The sequence below is a fragment of the Lissotriton helveticus genome, chromosome 1_1 (genome assembly GCF_964261635.1).
Source record: "Lissotriton helveticus chromosome 1_1, aLisHel1.1, whole genome shotgun sequence".
Classification (NCBI taxonomy): domain Eukaryota; kingdom Metazoa; phylum Chordata; class Amphibia; order Caudata; family Salamandridae; genus Lissotriton; species Lissotriton helveticus.
In genome coordinates, this window is record NC_136057.1 from 1,878,946,592 (window position 1) to 1,878,970,609 (window position 24,018).

At 48.2% G+C, this 24,018-nt stretch overlaps 1 protein-coding gene across 5 annotated transcripts in view; it reads left to right on the forward strand.

Moving 5' to 3' along the window:
* The window catches only part of RASAL2 (RAS protein activator like 2), a 770,134-nt gene that overhangs the window by 346,633 nt on the left and 399,483 nt on the right, over window positions 1–24,018 (forward strand). The gene's annotated exons all lie outside the window — the stretch shown is intronic.

Sequence of the window (24,018 nt, forward strand, 5' to 3'; positions counted from 1 at the left end):
ACGAGGTTTAGACGAACGACTCGGATGAACCTGAATCTCTCAGCCCTGGGCAGGTACTGAGCACCCCCCACTCAGCCCCACACCCTTCACTCAGCCCCACACCCTTCACTCAGCCCCACACCCTTCACTCAGCCCTACACCCTTCACTCAGCCCTACACCCTTCACTCAGCCCTACACCCTTCACTCAGACCTACACCGTTCACTCAGCCCTACACACAGCCCTACACTCGTCATTCACCCCTGCCCTGGACATTGGCATCACCACCCACCTCAGGACCTTTGCAGTAATCACTCACAACTACACCGTGGCTGGCTCCCCTCACTAAACACTGGATCTTAACACCCGCCACTCACCACTGGACCTGAGCACCCGCCACTCACCACTGGACCTGAGCACCCACCACTCACCCCTGGACCAGAGCACCCACCACTCACCCCTGGACCTGAGCACCCGCCACTCACCCCTGAACCAGAGCGCCCGTGACTCACCCCTGGACCTGAGCACCCGCCACTCACCCCTGGACCTGAGCACCCACCACTCACCCCTGGACCTGAGCACCCACCACTCACCCCTGGACCAGAGCACCCACCACTCACCCCTGGACCTGAGCACCCGAGACTCATCCCTGAACCAGAGCACCCGTGACTCACCCCTGGACTAGAGCACCCACCACTCACCCCTGGACCTGAGCACCCACCACTCACCCCTGGACCAAAGAACCCGCCACTCATCCCTGAACCAGAGCACCCACCTCTCACTCCTGGACCAGAGCACCCAACACTCACCCCTGGACCAGAGCACCCGCCACTCACCCCTGGACCTGAGCACCCGCCACTCACCCCTGGACCTGAGCACCCGCCACTCACCCCTGGACCAGAGCACCCGCCACTCACCCCTGGACCAGAGCACCCGCCACTCACCCCTGGACCAGAGCACCCACCACTCACCCCTGGACCTGAGCACCCGCCACTCACCCCTGAACCAGAGCGCCCGTGACTCACCCCTGGACCAGAGCACCCGTAACTCACCCCTGGACCAGAGCACCCGCCACTCACCCCTGGACCTGAGCACCCACCACTCACCCCTGGACCTGACCACCCACCACTCACCCCTGGACCTGAGCACCCGAGACTCACCCCTGGACCTGAGCACCCGAGACTCATCCCTAAACCAGAGCACCCGCCACTCACCCCTGGACCTGAGCACCCACCACTCACCCCTGGACCTGACCACCCGCCACTCACCCCTGGACCTGAGCACCCGACACTCATCCCTGGACCTGAGCACCCGACACTCACCCCTGTACCAGAGCACTGCCACTCACCCCTGGACCAGAGCACCCGACACTCACCCCTGCACCAGAGCACCCGCCACTCACCCCTGGACCAGAGCACCCGCCACTCACCGCTGGACCTGAGCACCCGACACTCATCCCTGAACCAGAGAACCCGCCACTCATCCCTGAACCAGAGCACCCGCCTCTCACCCCTGGACCAGAGCACCCGCCACTCACCCCTGGACCAGAGCACCCGCCACTCACCCCTGGACCTGAGCACCCGCCACTCACCCCTGGACCAGAGCACCCGCCACTCACCCCTGGACCAGAGAACCCACCACTCACCCCTGGACCAGATCATCCGCCACTCACCCTTGGACCAGAGCACCCACCACTCAACCCTGGACCAGAGCACCCACCACTCACCCCTGAACCAGAGCACCCACCACTCACCCCTGGACCAGAGCACCCACCACTCACCCCTGGACCTGAGCACCCATAGAAATGCCTAGTCACAAAAGTTTCCTGTGGACCGGGTTCTGGTCTGCGAAAATGCAGATAACCATGTGGAAGTTTCATTCTGATTTGAGGTATAGGAATGCTATAAAGTGTGGTATTACATAATTTCACATTTTGTTTTATTTTGGGAGCCAGTTCAGAAAGTTCAAAACATGTATACAATTTGTTCTACAGAAAAAAACAAGAAAAGCCGTTTTTGATAATTCTTTAAGAGCATGCAACGTTTGGCATGTGAATACTCATTAATCGAAGTTTATTTTGTATGTATGTTCTTTTGTAGAAGGGATTAAGCAAACAACAATGGAGCATCACAACTTTTTATAATTTAGCCGGCACTATTTGCGCCCTTCCAGCACTTAGCTGCTTAGACTTGCTGACAACTGCCCTTTTTGACATGTCCATTCAATAATTACATCTGTATGCCATGGGTCACTTTAAATTTTCTCTGACTAAGGTCAAACAAGTGGACAAGCACTAGTCTGCAAGGTTCAGGACCTTCATTTCACAACAGCCATGGACCATCTGAATCAGGGGTGTCCAATGTAGATCTAGGAAGGTTGGTTCCATGCCTGACTTTCAGGCTATCCACACAAAATAGACATCCATCCAGTGAATCATAATGAAAACAAGGCATGGATGTGGCCTTCCTGTGTGTACTTTGAACACCCTTGATCTAAATGATTCCCATTGAATTTTTTTGTATGTAGATTTATTTTACATGGATTTCTTGAAATCTGGCATGACTCTGGTCTGAATCAACCTCCGACATCTACTTAAGTCATACGTTTGCTTTTGAGAGTTCACTGTCTTTACTTTGAAAGTACTAAACTGTTTCGGATATTATTATTGTATGAGACTGGAGTTTGAAAGTGCTTTGATTAAGCCTGCGTGGAATTTGAATCATGCTGACAAAAGAAAGAAGAAAATGTCACGTCAACAGACATTTTCTGCTCGAACCAGTGTCCTGCATCTCGCAAGAGTTTCCTTCTTTTATCTGCCCACTTTCCAAATACCAGTCATGCGAAATGCTTGTAAACCACATTTTGCTCTGAAAGCATCATTTACCGCAATTGTCAAGGCAATTCCTTGATTTTGCAAAGAAATATGCAATTTTGAGCATCCCAGTTATTGATTTTTTATTTTATAATGTACGAAGGATCGTATAATTGATTCCTCAGTCTAATTTCTTATTGCCCAACACCTTCTCCTGGTCTATACTTTACTAGAATATAAAATAAAAGGCTTAAACTCAGTTTGTAACCATTGGAGAAGTCTTGAAGAGGGGCTATTAAGGCACACTTTTTTTGCGCTGTTAAAGCACGGGCGTTATTTGAAATCTAACATTTTTGATTCATTAGAGTTAATGCTCCTGCAATCTTAAATCTGCTTTTGCTTCTCGCTACTTGTTAGACCTGACACCTTTTGGCGTGGTTCTTCCCCCATCTTTTTGCCTCTGACTCATGTGTTTTGATGCTGTGCTGGATTTCGTTTTTGCTGATTTAGATGCTTTGGACACTCTGCCACTGCTGATCAGTGCCAGAGTGTAAGTGCTCCCTCTGTGAATTGTGATATTGATTGAATATACCTGATTGGCATATTTGTATCACCACAAAGTCCCTAGTAAAGTGCACTGTGTGCGCCAGGGCTGGTGATGACAGATGCTACTAGTGGGCCTGCAGCGCAGATTGCGCCACCCACATGAGTAGCTTTAAAATAGTGACTCAGGCCTGCCAGCGCAGGGCCTGTGTGCAGTCAGTGGACTGCCCTGTCCCCCTGGCCAGTGTCCCCACTGGCTGGGCCTAACCCTTCCCTGTCTGTGCACATCAGCCACCCCTATGGAAAGCTCAAGGTACCCACCTGGGCAGGGTGCAGTGTATAGCTAAGGTAGAGCATGTACTAGTGCAGGTCACATGCTCTGGTAGTGGGCAGCAGCCATTTTATGTGCTCACTGCTGTAAGGCTATCTTGCTCCATAGAGTAACATGGAGGAGGCTGGGCCCATGTGATGCCAGCCTATCTTCCCATAGGAACAAGATGGGACATAAATGAAAGATATCCCTGAACTCAGAATTTAATGACACATCTTTTAGTGAAGGGTGTTTTTAAATCCTGTGTTGGAGAATAGCACTTTTAGAAAGTGGCCGTTCTCTTGTCTAAACCTTTCTGTGCGCCTGGGTTTGTGGAATGCCTGCCTGGTCTGGATGTGACAGGGGGGCTGCAGAGCCCCCGGAGGAGAGGGTCGGAGCCAGCCCGGGGATGAAAGGGCACATCTGCCTGCCTGGGAGGTGGGAGGAAGGAATGCCTGATAAGTACTGGGCTGTGCCGGCCACCTCCCCCATGCTAGCTCCCTCCTGATGGTCAACTGACACCTCTGGCCCTGAAGCTGACAGGGAGAAGAAAACCAGAGACACCTCAGTGCTCCGCAACCCCCAGAACTGGTTTAGACTGGACCCAGGGCCTCCATGCACAAAGACTTCAAAGGACTTCAAAGACATTGAGGGGTATAAGGAAAGGACCCCTGACTACAGAAGTTAGATTCTGAAATTCTGCAAGCAAGAAGGAACCTTTGCTGGAAGGAGGACAGCTAGAGAACTAAAGGAAGACTGCCTTGCTGTGTGCTCTAAGGGCTGACCTGTTCTACTGTCCAACTGGAAGCTAAGGAGGAGAAAGGGACTTTGCTGTGTGCTGTGACCCTGCCTACTTGAAACTGCCAAGACTCTGCTGTGTGCTGTGTCTACAACTGAATCTCCAAGGGCCTGAGAAGAGCTGGCCTCCTGTTGGGAACCCAGGGCTAAAGGTTCCTAAAACTGTCCCAGAAAACAGCTGCAAAATCGTGCTGTTGTGACCCGAGACGCGGGGTGCTGGACTGCGGAGCGTGAGGAGGGGATCGGTGTGCTCATCGGCACATTCCCAGCGAGGGTTGGAGGCTTGTGGTGCCTCCCCTCGTGAAATCCGCTCCCAAGGGGTTGTGAGCCGAGAGGGGGGTCTATTCGTGACCAGCGCCCTCGAAAACCCTTTGCCGCCAAATCACCACCGCGGCCCGGGGCCAGCAAACCCCCCGTAACCTGCTTCGAGGTCTGGGAGCTGCCGCGGCGAAGAACGAAGCCGCCGTGCTCCCATTGGTGGAGGGAGCCGAGCCCCCTCACTAACGCCGCGACGGGATTGGCCCGTGCGGCGCAGCGTCATCAGTGGTGGTGGGCCGTGATTGGCCGAAGTAGCGGAGCGTCATCGTTGGCCTGCCCCGGGAGCCGCACTGCCATTGGCTGACTCCCGGGCTGCTGCGGGAGGCTTGACCCAATGCCACGACAGGATTGGTTGGTCCCGGCGAGGAGAGAAGGAAGAGAGGGGACGACCCCTCAGCGAGAGCCGACCTCGCCGAGGGACTCCGAAGCGTTCCGCACCCCCAGCCAGCCGTCCCCCACCAGGTGAGCAGCACCACCTCCCCCGCCGCTCGTTGGATTGTCGAGAGCGGGCGGGAGAGGACAGGGGACCGGCCGGGGTGGGGGCGCGGGAGATCTGCTGTGCGCAAGGCGCCCGACGCCTAAGAACGCGTGAGTCTGTCCCGGGGGAAGGAAAGAGTCCCCGGGCCTCGCGCAAGGAGCGCATTTGCAGCGCAAGAAGCCCACGCATAAGAGCACGCGTGGGCAGAGGGTCCCTTGCTCGTTTTGAGAGCGGATTGATTAGAAATCAGTAGCAATATTTTTAGACCTCTGATTTGAGAGACTTGAGACTGTTTTGTTTTGCTTCTCAGAACTGCCTATTTACAAGAACCATTAAGAATTAAGTGCAACCCTTAAGATTGAATACAACCGTTTTTCCTAAGAAGTGATTATCATGCAACTGCTTCATTTACATGCTGAAACTAGATAAAGTTATATATTTTTATAAAATATACTTACCTGTGTGATCTCAGTTTGTGGTGGATTGGGGATTATTGTTGTGTCAAGTGCAAATGTTATCCACATTGCCTCTGTTTAGCCTAGACTGCTCGCGCCATGCTACCTAGAGGGTGAGCAGGGGTTATCTCAGAGGGTTATTCCGTCGCCCTGACTGGAAGCTAGGGTCCCTACTTGGTCTAAGGTACTTACCTCTGCCAACCCGAGACCCCGGGTTCTAACACTACTAGACTTGAGTCATCATCTATTTCATTCTGTAAAGCAAACCATGTACTTCGCATTAGGTGGTGGCATGTTTTCACCACTGTCACTAGCACCGCTTGTTTTGTAGCCTGTAGGATCCTTATGCAAAACACAGCATTACAGCAAAATCGTGCTCCTTATCTTAGGCAGGATTAAAAGTGTGATCTTTAGCAGGACGCAGCTGCTGTTCCTAGACAGTTTGCTAAACTGGGGTTGTGTGCACATCACTTTACTCGATTCAAAGCTGCCCTTGTAATGCTCCGACCCCGGGGGAGTCCTCCTACCTCTTGTAACTTATGCTTAAAAATGGCCCTTCCACTTTCTGTAGACCCTGCCTTAGTCCTGTCCTGGGTGGACGACTGCAACGGTGTAGCTGAAAAAAATACATTTCTCCCAAAGCTTTTTTGACCAAGTTTCATACCCAAAACTAGCCTTCTGCATGGATGCATCAGAACAACATCACACAGCCATAAAGGCCCTAAATGGTTTCCAAATAAGATACTGTAGCAAACCAGGTTGCTTGCAGATGCTCCCACACTTTTTACTCCTATTTGAACGGCTGGATGCAGTGAAAATTGGTCTGATGCTGGTGCTAACCAGGCCCAGCACCAGTGCTCTTTCCCTTAAATTGTAAATGTGAATTGGTATACCCAATTGGCACGCATTTCTACACTTCTGTAAGGCCTTAGTATATGGTGCCAGTGGTACCCATAGCAGAGATTTAAAAGGGGTACCAGGGCTGCAGCATGTATTGTGTCCCCCTGAGTAACCCGAGTAAAGTCAAAGTCTGCAGGTCTGCCCTGCACGAGCAGCTTGCCTGCTCGAGTTCGACCCTGCACACACCATGTGTGTCAAGGTCACCTCACTGCATTTGATATGTCAGTCACCCTTAAGGTAGGTCTCCAATAGCCCAGGAGGCAAAGTACAGTATATTTTATGTATGGAAGTATATGTGCCAGCATATATTGCCCCGTGGTAGCATTCTAAACACAGTTCTACTGCAAGTGACCGGCGGTCCATAGAATACCATGGGCTGGCATTAGGACATTACCTATATGTTCAGCTCCATGATGGCCCGGCCTATTTCTTTTGTGTTTGGTATCAAACACCGTGCTTTTTAACCACTGACACACTGTTGGTGCCGAGGTTTAACCAGCATAAACCCAGGCGGCTTTTGAGACAGTGCCTACCTAGTTTAACCAATGTTCCCGTACCTTGGCAGATTTTTTCGAAGCTTTGCCGCCGAGACCGAAGTCTGACTTCATGCTGGGAAGTGTGTGCCACATCCAGAAGTCAGAAGTAAAGGACCCTTGTGAGCAGCAGGAGGTGACACCTCTGCTTACACACAATGGCTAGTGTATTACACCAGTGTGGTGGTGAGCCTCCAAAGCTACACTGGCACCACTGGACAAATGAACTGTCCCCTACTCTAGGACAAAGCCTTCCCTGCCCCATGCACTGTTTTTCACGGGCAGGTGGGAAATTAGCTACGCAGGAAGGTGTCCACCTCCACAAGGCTGACCACACCTCTAGGGGCTGGCAGCTGGGGTACACAACAGACTAGAAATCGGGTTCTGAGTAGTTTTAGTGACATTCACCCACAGGATGTCGTCACTACTGGGGCAGATTAGCTGCAGGACTAGATGCCCATTGGCTACTAGTCCACACACCCAGGAGGAGTGTGTTGAGGCGGGGTTTTTAAACAAGGACGATTCTCACCCACATTTGCGCGTGAGGGAGCGAGTACTGAAGTGAGTGAATAAGTGGGTTAACATTGAGCTGTCAATTCGTTTGACCCCCTCTGTCTCACCCTCGCATTCAGATATGGCGTAGGAATAAACATGCCGCACTGAGAGGCTGAGAGCACGTCTGTCCTCGGTGCCACTTTAAAATCCCGCTGTAGGGCTCTCATCCTCCGTCGGACGCGGGCTTTTTTTTTAGCCGCTGTAACAGTTACAGTACCGAAGCCGAGGGAGATTAAATGTTCTGTACGGGATCACACAATATAGTAAATTGCAGAGGAGAAGCCGGGATTAGAAGTTGGTTTTCCGGGTCCTCAATTAGCAGTTCAGCGCTGAACCACTGCTCGTAAGATCCAATTATGTGATTCAAAGGCAGGGAGTCTACAAATGCGCCGATTTCTTACTGGCAGTGCTTAATTAGTAAAGAAATGAAGTGCCAGGACCCTTCTTGGAAGGCCACTGCAGCCTGCACCACGCGTTGCCCCTGCCACCGCTGCCAATGACAGTACCAACATAACACCTAACCACTCATACAAGTGTGACAATACGGACTATCTTAGGCCATACAGAGCTATAATGGTGTGAGCAGCTGGTATTATTCATTTTCAGTGCCATTTGATTTAATAAACAGGGTTGTTGTGTACATCTCAGACAGCGCCACCATGTGGTGGGCTGTCGCTAGAGCCAGTGCTGATAATTGAGTGCTAGTGCCGAGCACCGGACCCTCCCGGCTAAAATTAAGCACTACTTACTAGCGAGCTTAATTGCATCTGTTAACCTCCCTTCACCCAGAATGTAACATATTTCAGGTTGGATCCACCCACCCTGTGTATCACGCACGTGGTCTTAAAAAAAAAACCTGCCCTTTCTCTGGGACCCGCCTCGCCGACCCTTCTTTCCAATCTTAGCTCAGTGGATGGATGCCTGTGGTGTGCGCAGTGGTAGAAGTGGACGGGGACGGGAGGGCACGGCGTGGCCCTACTTCTAAAAATAATTTCAGCCCGTTCCCCGTCTTGTTTCTTTGAAAAAAGCATCCCGGGACGGAGAGAATAGTCCTACTAAAAACGATAACTTTTTTTTCTGCTTCCAGGGGCTGCTCGCACTTCTCTGTTGAACACCAGAGGCTGCAGCAGCCCCTCCCTGAGCTCGCACAGACCAGGGCAGGCCCATTGTCATTCCGATTGAGGCTGATTACCCCCTTTGGAATGACAATGCGCCTGCCCGCTGCCTGCCGTTAGCATATTAAGTGAGATCTGCATGAGGTGTGATAAAGAGACCGGGGTTTCCTTTAAACTGCCAGACCCCTTTAACTGGAGGACAACGTGATCTTAAGCCCTCCTCTGCGATCCTGTGGCCTTTAAGATGTGAGGCTCTGCTCAGGGGAGAAGCCAGAAAATCAAAATGCCCCGAACTTTGAACTACACTTATAATGGCAAGCAGCACGTAATGAGAGTGTGATGTGCACTCCCTAAAAGAGCGGCCTTCACTGCTCCATCCAACCAAGGGAGTAGTCAGAAAATTAGAATGCCCCCCATTTTGCAGTAAACCTCTGATGCACACCAAGCAAAATACGTAAATGTGCCCTTCCTCTACTCGAAGAAGTGACGGGGACAGGAGAAGTGATGGGACAGGAGAAGGAGAAGCGAAGGGACAGGAGAAGGAGAAGTGACAGGGACAGGAGAAGGAGAAGTGACGGGGGCAGGAGCAGTGAACGGGGCAGAAGTGAAGGGACAGGAGAAGTGAAGGGACAGGAGAAGTGAAGGGACAGTAAAAGTGAAGGGACAGTAAACGGAGAAGTGAAGGGACAGGAGACGGAGAAGTGACGGGACAGGAGAAGGGGAAGTGACGGGACAGGAGAAGGGGAAGTGACGGGACAGGAGAAGGGGAAGTGACGGGACAGGAGAAGTGACGGGACAGGAGAAGTGAAGGGACAGGAGAAGGAAAAGTGACGGGACAGGAGAAGAAGTGACGGGACAGGAGAAGGAGAAGTGAAAGGAGAAGGAGAAGTGACGGGACAGGAAAAGTGATGGGGCAGGAGAAGTGACGGGGGCAGGAGAAGTGACGGGGGCAGGAGAAGTGACGGGGACAGGAGAAGTGACGGGGACAGGAGAAGTGAAGGGACAGGAGAAGTGAAGGGACAGGAGAAGTGAAGGGACAGGAGAAGGAGAAGTGACGGGACAGGAGAAGGAGAAGTGACGGGACAGGAGAAGGAGAAGTGAAGGGACCAGGAGAAGGAGAAGTGAAGGGACCAGGAGAAGTGACTGGACAGGAGAAGTGATGTGACAGGAGAAGTGATGGGACAGGAGAAGTGACGGGACAGGGGAAGGAGAAGTGATGTGACAAGAGAAGGGACGGGACAGGAGAAGTGACGGGACAGGAGAAGGAGAAGTGACGGGCCAGGAGAAGGAGAAGTGACAGGACAGGAGTAGGAGAAGTGATAGGGCAGGAGAAGTGACGGGGCAGGAGAAGTGACGGGGCAGGAGAAGTGACAGGGCAGGAGGAGTGACGGGGCAGGAGAAGTGACGGGACAGGAGAAGTGACGGGACAGGAGAAGTGACGGGACAGGAGAAGTGAAGGGACAGGAGAAGGAGAAGTGAAGGGACAGGAGAAGGAGAAGTGAAGGGACAGGAGAAGGAGAAGGGGACAGGAGAAGTGAAGGGGACAGGAGAAGTGACGGGGCAGGAGAAGTGACGGGGCAGGAGAGGTGACGGGGCTGGAGCGGTGACGGGGGCAGGAGCGGTGACGGGGGCAGGAGAAGGGAGGGGGCAGGACTGTTCCCATTGGGTGCAGAATCTAGACTGATTTGCATATGGCTGGGTCCAAACTGGAATGGCATGGTGAGCAAAGAAACAATGGATTTGGGCCCAGATCTCTGTACTGGGGTGAATGTATGATATTGTTCTGCATTCAGTTGTTCTTTTTGCTATATTATGATTGAGCAGCTAGCTGGCGACATGAATATGAAGGAGCCTTTGTGGGTTTCCGCGAGTCTAGATTCTCCTGAAGAGCTCCTTTCTCTTCTGAGCCCTGCTTAACACATGTGTACAGGAGGAGCCCTGTATTCATGACCTCAATGTTTGAGACAAAAAATAATCATGGATTTCTGAACATTGAGAAAAAGCATTAAGGTAACATGTTGTTCCTGGTTATATTTCACACGCTTTACATAAACCTGTATTCCCTATGAGTGTTTGCTTTTTCCTGAATTAAACCTCAAACATGTTTATCCATTGTTTTAATTAAATAACGTTATAAGCTGTAACTGGGCAGTGAAATGCTAAACGTACTAAAAATTGGTATGTTTTGCTATTTCTAGCCACGCCCCTGACTCCGCCCACTGATTCAATCTTCGGTTACTCCTGCCCCCTGATTCTCCACCCACAGTTCCCCTACTTTTTTTTCCCCACTTCGACCACTGGGTGTGCGTAACCAGTGCGTTACAGGTGGCAATATCAGTTCTGTATCTCATCGATCCACCCACAGCCACAGGCTACACAGATCGCAGGTTTGACTCCATGCAGGGCAGGTTCCTCTCTCATCCTTGTGGTGTAGATACCCGGTCCCGGAGGACTGAGGAACACGCCGGTTTGTAGTGTGCGCGGTGTAAGTGCCTGTCGTCATTTCTACTGCTCCGCGTCGGTGGGCCAGGGCCACGCTTGCTGCTGAGCCGTGCTTGCTGCTGAGCCACACTTGCTGCTGAGCCACACTTGTTGCAGAGCCGTGCTTGCTGCGAAGTCCGTGCTGCTGCTGAGCCGTGCTTGCTGCTGAGCCGTGCTTGCTGCTGAGCCGTGCTTGGTGCTGAGCCTTGCCTCCTGCAGCCCGCCCTGGAGGCTGAATGGAGGTTTTGTGTTGTCGTGGCGCGCCGAGGGCCTCCCGGTGACCCCGAGGGGTGGAGAGGGTTGGTTGGTCCCTGTGTGTGCACCCTGCCCCTGTGTGCACAGGCTGCCCCTGGCCCGTGCGTCAGCCTGTGTGATGCGCAGTGTGTGTGTTTGGCTCGCTCCGGCGGTGCCCGCTGACCTCCCCTCGCCCCTCTCCCTCGGTGGCTCTGCCGCCCTGGGCCGTATTGTTCAACGCCCGCCCGCCCTTCCTGGCAGCCCCTGGTTGGCTGGTGGCCTGGGTTGGCCTGGCTCCCGGTGCCGGCTGTGCTGCATTCCGTCGCGTGAGCTGCCTCTGTGCAGACAGAAGCTGCTGGGGAGCGGGAAGGCGGCCGCCTTGGACCCGGGGCCACAGGGCCGCCATGCACGTCCCAGGTGAGAAGAGTGCCGGGCTTATTATACCCGTCCCATGTGGCTGAACCGCACCTGCGGGGTCAGAGGCTTAAGGGTGCACCTTTGGGGCGTTGTGTCGTAGTTTCTGCATCCAGAGGGACCGCGGGGTCCCCGCTGCGCCGCGAGGGTTCCTGCTGCACCGTGGGATCTTATTGGACCCCTACTGCGTGCTGGGATCTCCCCGGATCCTGCGAGGCATGCTGTCCGCTCTATAATGGTCCTTCCTTGTCCCGGAGGCACCTTGCGGTATCTACTCTGCCGAGGCCCCCTGCAGCCGCCAGGGCATCTTGATGCCTTGTCCTGGCACTTTTATAAGCGGCGCACCTTGGCGCTTCTTGCTGTTCCTTCTGAGCCCCACGTGCACTTTGGAATTTCATCTGAGAGTCCCTTGGTTATTCCACAGGCGCGTGTGTTATCCCCTCCCTGGCCAGTGGTCACCTTGACGTCCCTTCTGTATCCTCGGGGTGCCTTGCGTTATATCCCCTTTGCGAACCCGAGACACCTTGGTGAAACCTGGCACAATGCAGACGCCCGGAGAACCGAGTATAGGGATTCTCTGCATTAAAAGCAGTGTGAGGGGGTGTAAAAGAGGCGCACTGGTCCACGAGGAAAAGCCTCTACTTAAAAGGCCTATAAATCGCCATTGGGCTGGGTCGGAATCAGTCACTCACCTAGGCGCCTTAGCATTTCATACGTTTAAGAAGCCAGTCAAATGAGTACCTTGACTAACACAGCACTTGTAAATCGCTCACATTCCGACTGTGCCGCTTGGCGCAGGTGTTGCCAACCAAACACCACAGGCAGGTTTTGAAAGGCGAGTGCCAAGAGGCCCAGTGGGGTGCTACGCGCGTTACAGGTGCAGTCCGCCATTCAGTCCACGCACGGGGTACGCGTTTTCTTGGCGTCGACTTGAACACTTGGAGAATAATTCATGGCAGGTCAGTATCTGAAGACCCTTCCGAGACGCCCACCTAAGTGCTCAAAGGCCGGCAGTTCTGTCCTTCGGCCCAGGAACTCACCGAACCACCACGAGCGAGCTCAGCGTGATGGTTTCTGTGGTGCATGCACTCCCAGTGCCTGTATGTTCGTGTGTGCTCGCAGTTTGCTCCTGGGTGTGTTTGTGCGTGCACTTGCTGCTCCTCGTCAATGTTCTTTAATTCCTACGCGTTTTATGCTCTCACCCAGGAATTTAAGTGGGACGAAAAAACGGAGAAGGGTATGGGGGGAGGGGGTCTCTCAAAAGTGCGTGACCGATGTATTTAAGGGCGTGGCTTTGAAACAAGTAAGCTAAAAATCTGTGTTTAGCATAGTCTGCCGCCCGACTGGTATTTTGCAGCTATTGTTGCATCCAGATATAGAATACAAGTACCATTACACATGCAACAAGCTACGGAGGATTATTGGCTTTGTTAATGGTTGTTAGTTGCGTAAGATAAATAAGCAACAACTATAGATTAATTGTATATAACATTGAAAATGCTTCAGTTCGGAAATGATGAGACTGAAATGTTCACTGAAGTACAGAAAATGTTTGGAATTCTAAATGAATTGGATAAAGTATCTTATGTTTTAACTATTTTTAAACATTTAATGGATTTCTTGTGATGCCCCCCCCGTACACAATAATTACTGAACTCATACTAAAATCATTGTTTTACAAGCTTGGGAATGTATATTTATAGTAAATGTATATTGTGTATTTTAAATTGTGATTGAAATATAGTTTGTAGTTTGTAACTTTTATGGTTTCCTACATTGTAAACCGAATAAAGTTTATTGAGACTGAAAGTACTACAATGGGTCTCTTTGAAGTTACAATAAAGGCAGTGAAGGGTGGCACTGCTGCAGTAAAGTTTTTTTTAGGAGAGTCCGATAGGGACCAGTCGCAGCACCTGCTTTTTAGAACTGATGGTGCTGAGCGCAGGCAGGACCCGGCCCACTTAAAGCCCTGGTCTCACCGATGGTTTTGTTGCAGCTCCGGAGGCGTCTGCTATAGGGGTATTTTGCTGTTGGGGACTGTTGCTTCCTGTGCAGTGATTGTGGCGGCGTGGAGTATATGAGTTGTCACAATATGTGCTGGCTAGCGCTGTACAGTTTGTGTGTTTCTGGTTCCCGGGTGATAGCTGCGCCAGTCGCAGCATAGGGGATGTTTTGCAATGTCTGGTAGAGTAGTGGTGTGCTGTAGCATGTTGTAGCAGTATTATTAATGAGTTGTTACTATCTAGGGTGAGTCGATTGGAGGGACTTGCTGCCTGCCAAGCGACTTGGGACTGTTGTGAGGCTTGTGTGAAGGTGTGCCTTATTTTGCACTGGAAGTGACAAGTTGCCGTCCACAAGAGCATGCTAATTCATCAAAGGGCTAGAAGAAGTGATGTTACGCATCCTTTTGACCTCGATGACAGCACAGGAAGTTACATCATATAACCTAGGCTTCTGAATCTCATCAGGAAGTGATATCACAAGGTTTTCACCCAGATGAATTCACAAGAGACGTCACTGGTTAATAACCCCATTGTTGTACAATGAATACAACTGTTTCTAACTCGTGTCTATTTTTAGGTACCACCTATGTTTTAACTAGGATGTTGACATGATATACAAGCTAAACAGTATACATTCCTGCAGCGAGTAGCTTGGTAGGTAAGATTGGGGTGAGGGGGTGGGGGGAGCTTCGGATTTCCTAACACTGGCATATCATGTTACCATACATTATCTGAGAAGTAGGACATGAGGGGGGCTTAAGGGGCAATGGAATGTAAGGAGTGCTCATTGTTAGCGGTATCTAATACAGAATATTTTATCAAATAACCAACATTTTTCAAGAACTTGATAGGAGAGAGTACGTGTGTTTGCATGTAAAAATCCTCGGTGAAATCCGACAGACACGTCACCATACCCGATTGAAAGCACCTGTAACCAATTATTTGTTTGCAAATACAGTAAATAGGGGGGTGTAATACCCCAAACACCCCCCCGAAGCTATGCACCTGCATCTCTGTATCTGTTGCATAAAAAAACGTGTTAGTGCATAGTGGGGGTTAGAGTCCCGCAAAACACAGAATAGCATTGGGAACTAACATTATTTACACCACAAACACTCACAATTTAATGGTTCCCCTAGTGTGTGCCAAAATGGAAAATGTTATGCTAAATCTCAGAAAGATGCACAAAAAAGAGATTTAAGAACAGTGGTTATTATCTCCCCTTTGCTGTACGATCCCTTGAAAGACACTGCCACTTGAGCTAAATACAATTGTGTGATGGCTTTATTTAAAGAGACAACTTTTTCATATATAATGCCAATAATGAAACTGGCTAGCTGTTTGAAAAAGTACATTTTTTTCACTTTTTTCAGAAGAGTGCACCTTGCTTAATTTGCTTATTGCACGAAACTGAAACCCTAATTTCCCTGGTCCCTGTGGGAGCCGCAATAACGGGTGCTCGCGAGGCCACTGTTTACATTGGGTTCTTGACACTGGTTTGACCACATTTTGAGGACAGAGGTGGTGATAGCAGGGCTTGGTGTCACAAGGCGCTAGCCAGGGGTGGCTGCTGCTACCTTTTGCAACCTCTGAATGACATCCATGCAGGTAATCTTCCTGTTCCTGTATATGAATTTGTGAGTCAGGTGTGTGTTCCTTCTCTTCACATGTACATGAGTAAGCTGTTCTCTTGCATGTGTGTGTGTACCTGGGCGGATGTAAAGGATGTTTGTGAACATCTGCCTGCTTTAAATACTCACAGACAGCAGACTAGCTAGCAGCCAGAGGGAGATTCTCACATAGCGCATCCCCTGCACAAGCTAAAAGGCTCACACAAACACGCTGAAGAAAAGCATAGACTTGCACATATGCACTTGCAGCTTGTGTTTGTGCACATTAATTTTTATGTATGTAATCTGATTGCCCCTGTGTGTGTGAGAGAGAGAGAGCGAGAGAACGTATACAAGTGAATGCTGCACCTGTGTGTGTTGGGAAGATGTGTAGGCGTATGCTCTTGTGCTGTGTGTACACAGGCTGGCGGGTTCTGTTGTTCGCACTAGTGATGGGCGAGCCACTGAAGAGTAGATCCAGAGGCCTGTCTCTGGCTCATCGTGAGGTCCTCTTGGACCTTCGACCCCAAAACCAGCCAGGTTTTCTGGTTGGCTTTGTTTGCACCCAGCTGTAATTTCATACATTAAGAATTAAGGACTAAGCAGTCACCTTTTGATGTCAAACAGGCGAGGAAAGATACTCAATCTAGAGGCTGAATTTCACAGTGTGAGACAAGAAAACCTGGGTTACATCCCCTCTTCCCTGCTTGACCAAATTATGTGATTCTAGGAACATATATTATTTCACTGTACCTTCTATTTATTCATTATCACATATGAGAACACCTACAAACGATCGAGTTCAGGATGTGTGCAGTACAAAAACCTTGTTTGATTTAATAGACATAATGTTACTCCATCTGCAATGGTATTCAAAGCCACTTATAGGGTACACATGATCGCTGACTTGCCTCTTATTTCACTAATGACATTGTCGCCAGAGGGGGGTGCAATCAGGTTTTCAAGATCATGTTAAAAAAACGTAGTTTTAATAAATATCTCCCAAAGCAATGACAATCTGATGTGCTACGGTGAAACCTTTCCGCATGTTAAAGAAATATACTCTTTGAAGAGACTTGTATATTTCCCCCTGTTTTTTGCTTCATGCTTTACATACCAGATATTTTCAGGGCGCGGCTCATGCACGGGCTCTCAAACCCCAGCCAGACCCTTGGCTCGGGTATTGCTCGGCTCTCTCTGTTAGGTTGTTGGCTTGCCCACCTCTAGTTTACCCAGGTGAAGTGGCCGCGTGATGCACCCCTCAGCCACAGTTGCCCGTGGCCGGCAGTGGTGTGTTGACTCACTGTCACTGGACAGTCATCACTGGGCCTGGGGTTTGGGTTGGACTCAGACTTGTACCTGTGGCTCTGACCATCTCAGGGCCCTGGGAGGGGGAGGCACCTTCAGATCCTGAGATGTTGGGACCCCCTATCCTTAGAGACCTCTTATAAGTCTGTGTCTGCCTCGTCCTCCACTGTCTGATTGGTAAACACCTGCAGTCATTTCAGAGTGTTGTGACATTGAACTTTAACATAAACAGCTGCTTTGTTGGTTCAGCTGCATGCCCTGCGCATGTGTTGCCCCAGCAACAAGTAAAACAAAACAAACCTTCTCATCGGTGTAGTAATGTACTCACAGTCCAAGAATCCAAGCCAGGCTGTTTTGAGAAAGGCATCACTTTGTGTGTGAAATAATTTGTTTAAAGGGGCTAGGCTATTCAGTTTCTATGTGGTATGTTTATTTAATCTCAGTTGATTGTGATCTTTGTTAGATCTGGCAAAGAAAGAGCTTTAGCTGTCTCACCTGCCTCTTTGTTCCAAATAATGCATCTTAACAATAGATACGTGTGTACATACAAGGGCTTTGAGGCCGCTTTTTCCATCCCAAGATCTGGTCAAGCGTCATTCACATTTTTTTCCACCCACCCACAGCATACTTACGGCATGGGGCAATGGGTCAGCCCACTTAACACATTGGCTATCTTTTAGTAACATACTTTTTCTCTTCTCTCATGTGCACTTATATCTAATAAGGAGCACATTTCAGTATCCGAGCTGGGCTACAGATTTATTTCTGTGTTTTCCGAAAAATATTTTTGGTTTTATTTGCACATTGCATATGTTTGAACAAAAATATATTTGAAAAAATCATAACAACTTGCCATGGTAAGGGTTATTAGTTAAGTCAATGTTTCTTTTTAGCTTTGGTTGGATATTAGTACTTCATATACTGTGCTTTCTATTCGTAGAGTTTTTTTAAACTTGTTTTAAAGTTTTTTTTAATTAACAATCTCACACTATACTTTGTAACAGGACATCATATATGCCGGTTGCACAATATCACACATGTACATTCCAATATAGCCACTATTGAAATGGGAATATGCATTATATCAATCCAACACTGGGGACAACGTCCTGTTACAATTGTTGGCCCGAGGTATCCTAAACCATGAACATCAGAGCTACGGTATATGGGACCACAGGCATGGGGTGGTGTGAGAGTATGATGCATTAACCATGAAATGAACAAGAAAAATAATTCCAACAATAGAAGCTGCAGCTCACCAGCGCGATGTCATCTCTCGCCTCAACAGCCATCTATGAGAGAGAGGGAGGAGGAGGAACTTGGAACCTGGGCAGCCAGGTCATCCGTTCTCATGAGAGGGAGCGGGGGGGTGGGGAGCGTTTGATTTGTTAAGTATTCCGTCCATCATCTTCTCTTTTTTGCATCGGTCACCCTAAGTGGGAAGGGTATGCCCAGACGTGTGTCCCATGCTCGCTATGCCACCAGCCTGGCTGATGAAGGGTGATATCATGAAACCGGTCCCAGGATGCTTGTTTCTGGCCAGGGAGGACTTTGCTTGTCAGTTCGGGTTGGGCTGTTCCCATGGGGGTGGGGACGGTCTAGACTGATTTGCATATGGCTGGGTCCAAACTGGAATGCTGTGGTGTGCAAAAAAAACGATGGATTTAATCCAGATCTGTGACTGGGGGTGAATGTTTGAATTGTTCAGTATTCTGTCCATCATCTGTTTCATTTTGCATAAGCTAGAATCACGGCATGAAAGTGTGTGTGTGTGTGGGGGTCTGTTCGGTAACGAATCAATATTTGACAGAGGCCATTCGACGAGAAATGATGAATGAAGGTGTGCGGAATTCATGTAATTTACTTTCATGTAATTGCAGCAAAATTATGCATAATTATATGAAATGCAATTCCTTCATTTCGCCTTACATTTGAGCTCAAAATGAATCCTTGGATCCATTGTTGGCGCAAAGATGCATTTAAGCAAACGTACCACTATTAGCCACCATTTGCATATGTTTGTTCAAGCTAAATGTTTACTTTGAATGGCGCGTAAGTATGCAAAGTGGCATCATTTTAATTATTTCACATAATACAAAAATATTGAGATTACATTAATTAAGCCAGCATAATTAAACATTTTCCCAGGCCTACAGATAAGGCAGATCGTATAAAAGGATGGGTATAAGGGTGGTGGGGTACTTCTTAGAAGAATTAGAAATTAGGAGGAAACCGAAATAAGTATATGCTGCAGCTTGCGGTAACACAGCAGAAAAAAGAGGTTTATATGAAATTCTATAGAGCTGCTGACCAGGTGGGCGAGAACTGCATAGGAGATGGAACTGCTGAGAGAAAAGGTGGGACCAGATTGAATAGTAACAGCGGAGGCCATGGAGTGGAAAGCAGGGCGCCAGGGAACTGTTGGGTAAGAGGAGACAGAATAGCAACATGAAGCTGCTATCTCAAGAGACATGGGAAACCAGGGGGGACTATTGAGGAAATAAGAGACGACGAAAGAGAGGTGGCTGCTGTTGGGATAAGGCCAAACAGGGCAAAAGGGAACTGCTGAAGATATGGGGTGAAAGAGTGTAGAACCAGTGAGGTGCGAAATGACAAAGCATGGTGAGGACAAACTGCTGGGAGCGAAAGGGGAAAGAAGGGGAAGCAGGATTTGCTGATGAGGAAGAGGGGAACAATACTAGAACAATCAATTACAGGCACCGAAAACGAATTTATTAGCAGTGTTCTTTCAGAGTCTTCTCAGATGGAATTCTTTGAAAATTCCAAATGAGTTTTGTTAACGCTATTAATATCACAGTGTATCTGGTCTCTCCTGAATCTTTTCAATGCTACCTTTAAAGTATTAAAAGGACAGAAATGGCAATATGTACTGCATAATAGATCTTAAAACTCTAGAATGGGATTATAGCTTCGCAGGAACGTTCAGCCTAGTTGTAGCCAGACCATTTCAAAGCACCAGTTACACATATCTCTGGAAAATTAACCCGTCGAAGTAGAACCTCGTGGTGCCCACTTGACTCTTGTCCAGCCACAGGACTAGAGTCACTGGCAGTCTTGCCCCTATTCCAAGAGAAATACTGATTGAATTTGAGCTGGTGTCTGGCGGTGGTGAGCACATCACTTATTTCTCAAAACCAGCACTTTGACAGAATAACACATGGTGGCTTTGTTTGTCTGTTTTTTGAGTTAGCTCATCAACATAGTGTTTAAAAATGAAATATACCCTACAAGTGAATAGTACAGCAGATCCAGAACTTTTCGATAGCTTTAGGTGGCCTGGAATAGTCAAAGCAAATCAGATTTATTGATATAAATCTCATTTGCGATCAACAATATTTACACTTATAAAGAATTACAATTAAAAGAGAAATGGCCTGACGGTCTCAATATAAACCTCACAAAAAAGTAGTCGAAATTGTTGGACTTGAAGGAGTGTGCTAATTAGAAGCTATGTTGAAACCGGCATTTGACCATGCTGGCAGCGGTCAGTGGGAGGTGCAAGCTGCAGTGATGTAAATACCTCTGGGCCTGTGTTTTTGGAAAAAGACTCTATTAAAGTCCAGAGTCAAGGATTGGAAAATACCAATGTCTACACAGAACCTACTTTCATTCAGGTCATAAAACCAATAGCCACTCTATAGCATGTAGAAAGACTTATATAACAAACACCATCCCAAGTGAAAATGATATACTTTGATGCAAAATAGACATCTATTTCTAAACAGGTAAAGCAGGTAAGCACACCAGAAGAATTGAAAGTGATAACAAAAATTTATTAAAATACCTCCCACTAGGGGTTACACTCTAGATTAAAAACAATAAAAAACCATAAAAAGGTCAAAGTACAAAGGGTCGACGCTGTGTTTCGGTGCAATTTCCAAATATGTACACCTTCTTCAGGACAACTTTGACAGTCTCATAAATAATCTGTTGATTTTCTCTTTTCTATCTTAAGAGAGACTTCCACAGTTCAATAAAGGTCGTCAGTGCCTTCACTTTTGCTCAATGGCTGATATCAGTAAAGGTGCACGGTAAAGAACCCCGGAGGAGCCACCAGATCTCTCAGATTCAATTTAGACGGTTGTATCACTCCTTATTGTCTTTTTGATCAAGCAGCTTTTTTTCTTTCAGCGCTGTTTTCCGTGGTTTATATGATAAAACCGATCTCATGTAAGTCGGCCTCCCTGCTCCTCCGTGTTCCGCGTCATCCGGGTAACCCGACTTACATGAGATCGGTTTTATCATATAAACCACGGAAAACAGCGCTAAAAGAAAAAAAGCTGCTTGATCAAAAAGACAATAAGGAGTGATACAACCGTCTAAATTGAATCTGAGAGATCTGGTGGCTCCTCCGGGGTTCTTTACCGTGCACCTTTACTGATATCAGCCATTGAGCAAAAGTGAAGGCACTGACGACCTTTATTGAACTGTGGAAGTCTCTCTTAAGATAGAAAAGAGAAAATCAACAGATTATTTATGAGACTGTCAAAGTTGTCCTGAAGAAGGTGTACATATTTGGAAATTGCACCGAAACGCAGCGTCGACCCTTTGTACTTTGACCTTTTTATGGTTTTTTATTGTTTTTAATCTAGAGTGTAACCCCTAGTGGGAGGTATTTTAATAAATTTTTGTTATCACTTTCAATTCTTCTGGTGTGCTTACCTGCTTTACCTGTTTAGAAATAGATGTCTATTTTGCATCAAAGTATATCATTTTCACTTGGGATGGTGTTTGTTATATAAGTCTTTCTACATGCTATAGAGTGGCTATTGGTTTTATGACCTGAATGAAAGTAGGTTCTGTGCAGACATTGGTATTTTCCAATCCTTGACTCTGGACTTTAATAGAGTCTTTTTCCAAAAACACAGGCCCACTGTTTTTAAATGTAGTATAATCCCCCAACCTGTGTGCAAAGTAAACCAGGGGAACCTTCCGCTTTACTTTTTGATGTAAATACCTCTGGCCCTGGTACTTACATTTTTACAAATTAAGCAATGGCCAGCCAGCTAAACTAGATAGTTGTGTGCATCTTGAAGAGCACATGTGGTGAATTTGGTGCTGGTGAAGAGAGAGCTGTAATCCTATATACAAGGGCAGCCTTGGAAATCCTGATCATGACATACTACTACGGAATGGATGGAAACCGGGAAGGGATGGGGTGGTCGTCCTCCACGCCAGCATAACCAGTTTTTCAACACATCTCTGTCCTCTGATCCATCTTCTAAAGTTCTGCATTATCGGATGTTACTACTTCGCATATGATACGGTGATTATATTTAAATAAGTTCTAGTGTATCGTAGGACCAAACTAATGTCTTGCCAGCTATTGCTAAATTGATGATTCTTAACATGCCGAAATCATGGCTCATAGATGTAAACCTGAGCGGTAAAACTGGTATGGGCTACCTTACTTAGGAGCTAGCTCTGTGTTAGGCATTGTGTACGTTATGTACATCTAGGGAAAAATCCTAATTTATATCGATTTCTTACTATCGATCACAGATCTGCAGGTTACTTATACTGGCTTTTTGCATCTGACACTACTGAGAAGAAGGTTTACCACGTTGACCTTCTTCAGAAAAATCCACTTGGCTTTCACCTTTGCTGTTTCTTGAATGGATTATGCGAGTATCGTTTGCTTTGGTCTTCTCAATTGACGACTCGGGCACATACAAAACACAAATAGGAGAGCCTGGAATTGATGAGGAAGAATGGATGGAGAGGCTAGAGAGGGTACTGATGCCCAGGGGTGAGGCGGCTGATAGAAAGGCTAAGTACGACGAGAAAGGGCGAACAGAGATGGGAGAGCAAACAGAGAGGAGAGGGGGAAGAAAGAAAGGGAACTAGTAATGCTGATCAGAGACTGGAGGAATGGGAGAGCATGACTGCGGAGGAGAATTGGAAGTCGAGGAAAGGATCTGTTTCAACCTGCAAGGAAGTTTCTTGGTAACAGGCGTATATCCACTTTCTAATAGCACCTCCTGATCACTTTAGTGCCTAGAGCGAAGTACCTGCACACACCACTCTAAGTGCATTCCTTGCTCACAGCATATTATACAGTAGCAGAAAAGAGGCAAGAGGGCAGTGGACAGCATAGAACTTCTTGCAGGTTGTGGCACGCAGCCATTTGGAAGAGGTTTTTTCATCTGTTCATCCCAAAACAATACATGTTTGTGTTTATTTTTAAAACATAAGCGTAATTTTGGAAGCTGCTAAGATCCATACCTACGTTTAGCCTAGGCAGATGTTACCAATCACTTCCCCATGGCAATGACACCCCACACCAATGTTTTCTTGATCCAAGTAGGATTATAGGATCTCTTCCATGGTCCTGTCTGATCCAGGACACCAGATAGACCACCAATGCGGGTTCTGATTGGAGAGCCTGGCTTAGAGCGTCATAGCTCACTCCATCCATTGCAGGGGACACACATAGCTGAGATGGTCAATGGAGGAAGGGATTTTTCCTTTTTCACATGTAACCGTTCTAGCCCTACCCAGTGCCATCCGTGAGATCACTGCGAAGACATGCCCTGAGAAGGAGCCCTGATATAATAAGTGTGCTCAGCCCCTTCCTGTCTGCCTCCTATATCCCATTTTGTTTCCTGTAAGTTGGCCCACTGTTAACAGTGTACATGCCCTTATTTACCCATAGACATGTGCCACTGGATACAATTGTTTGCAGTTTTCAAACTAAGCCAAAGGCTGAATCTCAGCGCGACACCCGTGCCTCGAGAGATAAATACTTCACTTCTAAGGCGTGGTCCAGATGCGGTTCCTTCCCATACTCATTGCCAGAAGCCAAAGACCTGTCTGGCCGGCTTTTAAATGCCTCCCGGTGACACAGAGCCGGGTTTTTATTTAGAACATTTATATAACGCAAACCCAGATAAGGGGTGCTTGGCTGCTGAGTTCACTCAGAACTTTTCTGGACCGGAGGCGCACCAGTACATAGCGCAGAAAAGGTAGGAACAGTAGGAGGCTGCATAGAGTGTAGGGTGGGGGCAGATTTTCTTTTTCTCCCCCTCGCTCCCCAACAATGATTAATGTTGTGAAAAATGTCCATACCATGCATCTCCATAGAGTAACTCTGCTCCTACCCGAAGTGCAGATTAACCTCGTGTGAGCCTTTTTTTGTTGGGTTCCAGCCCA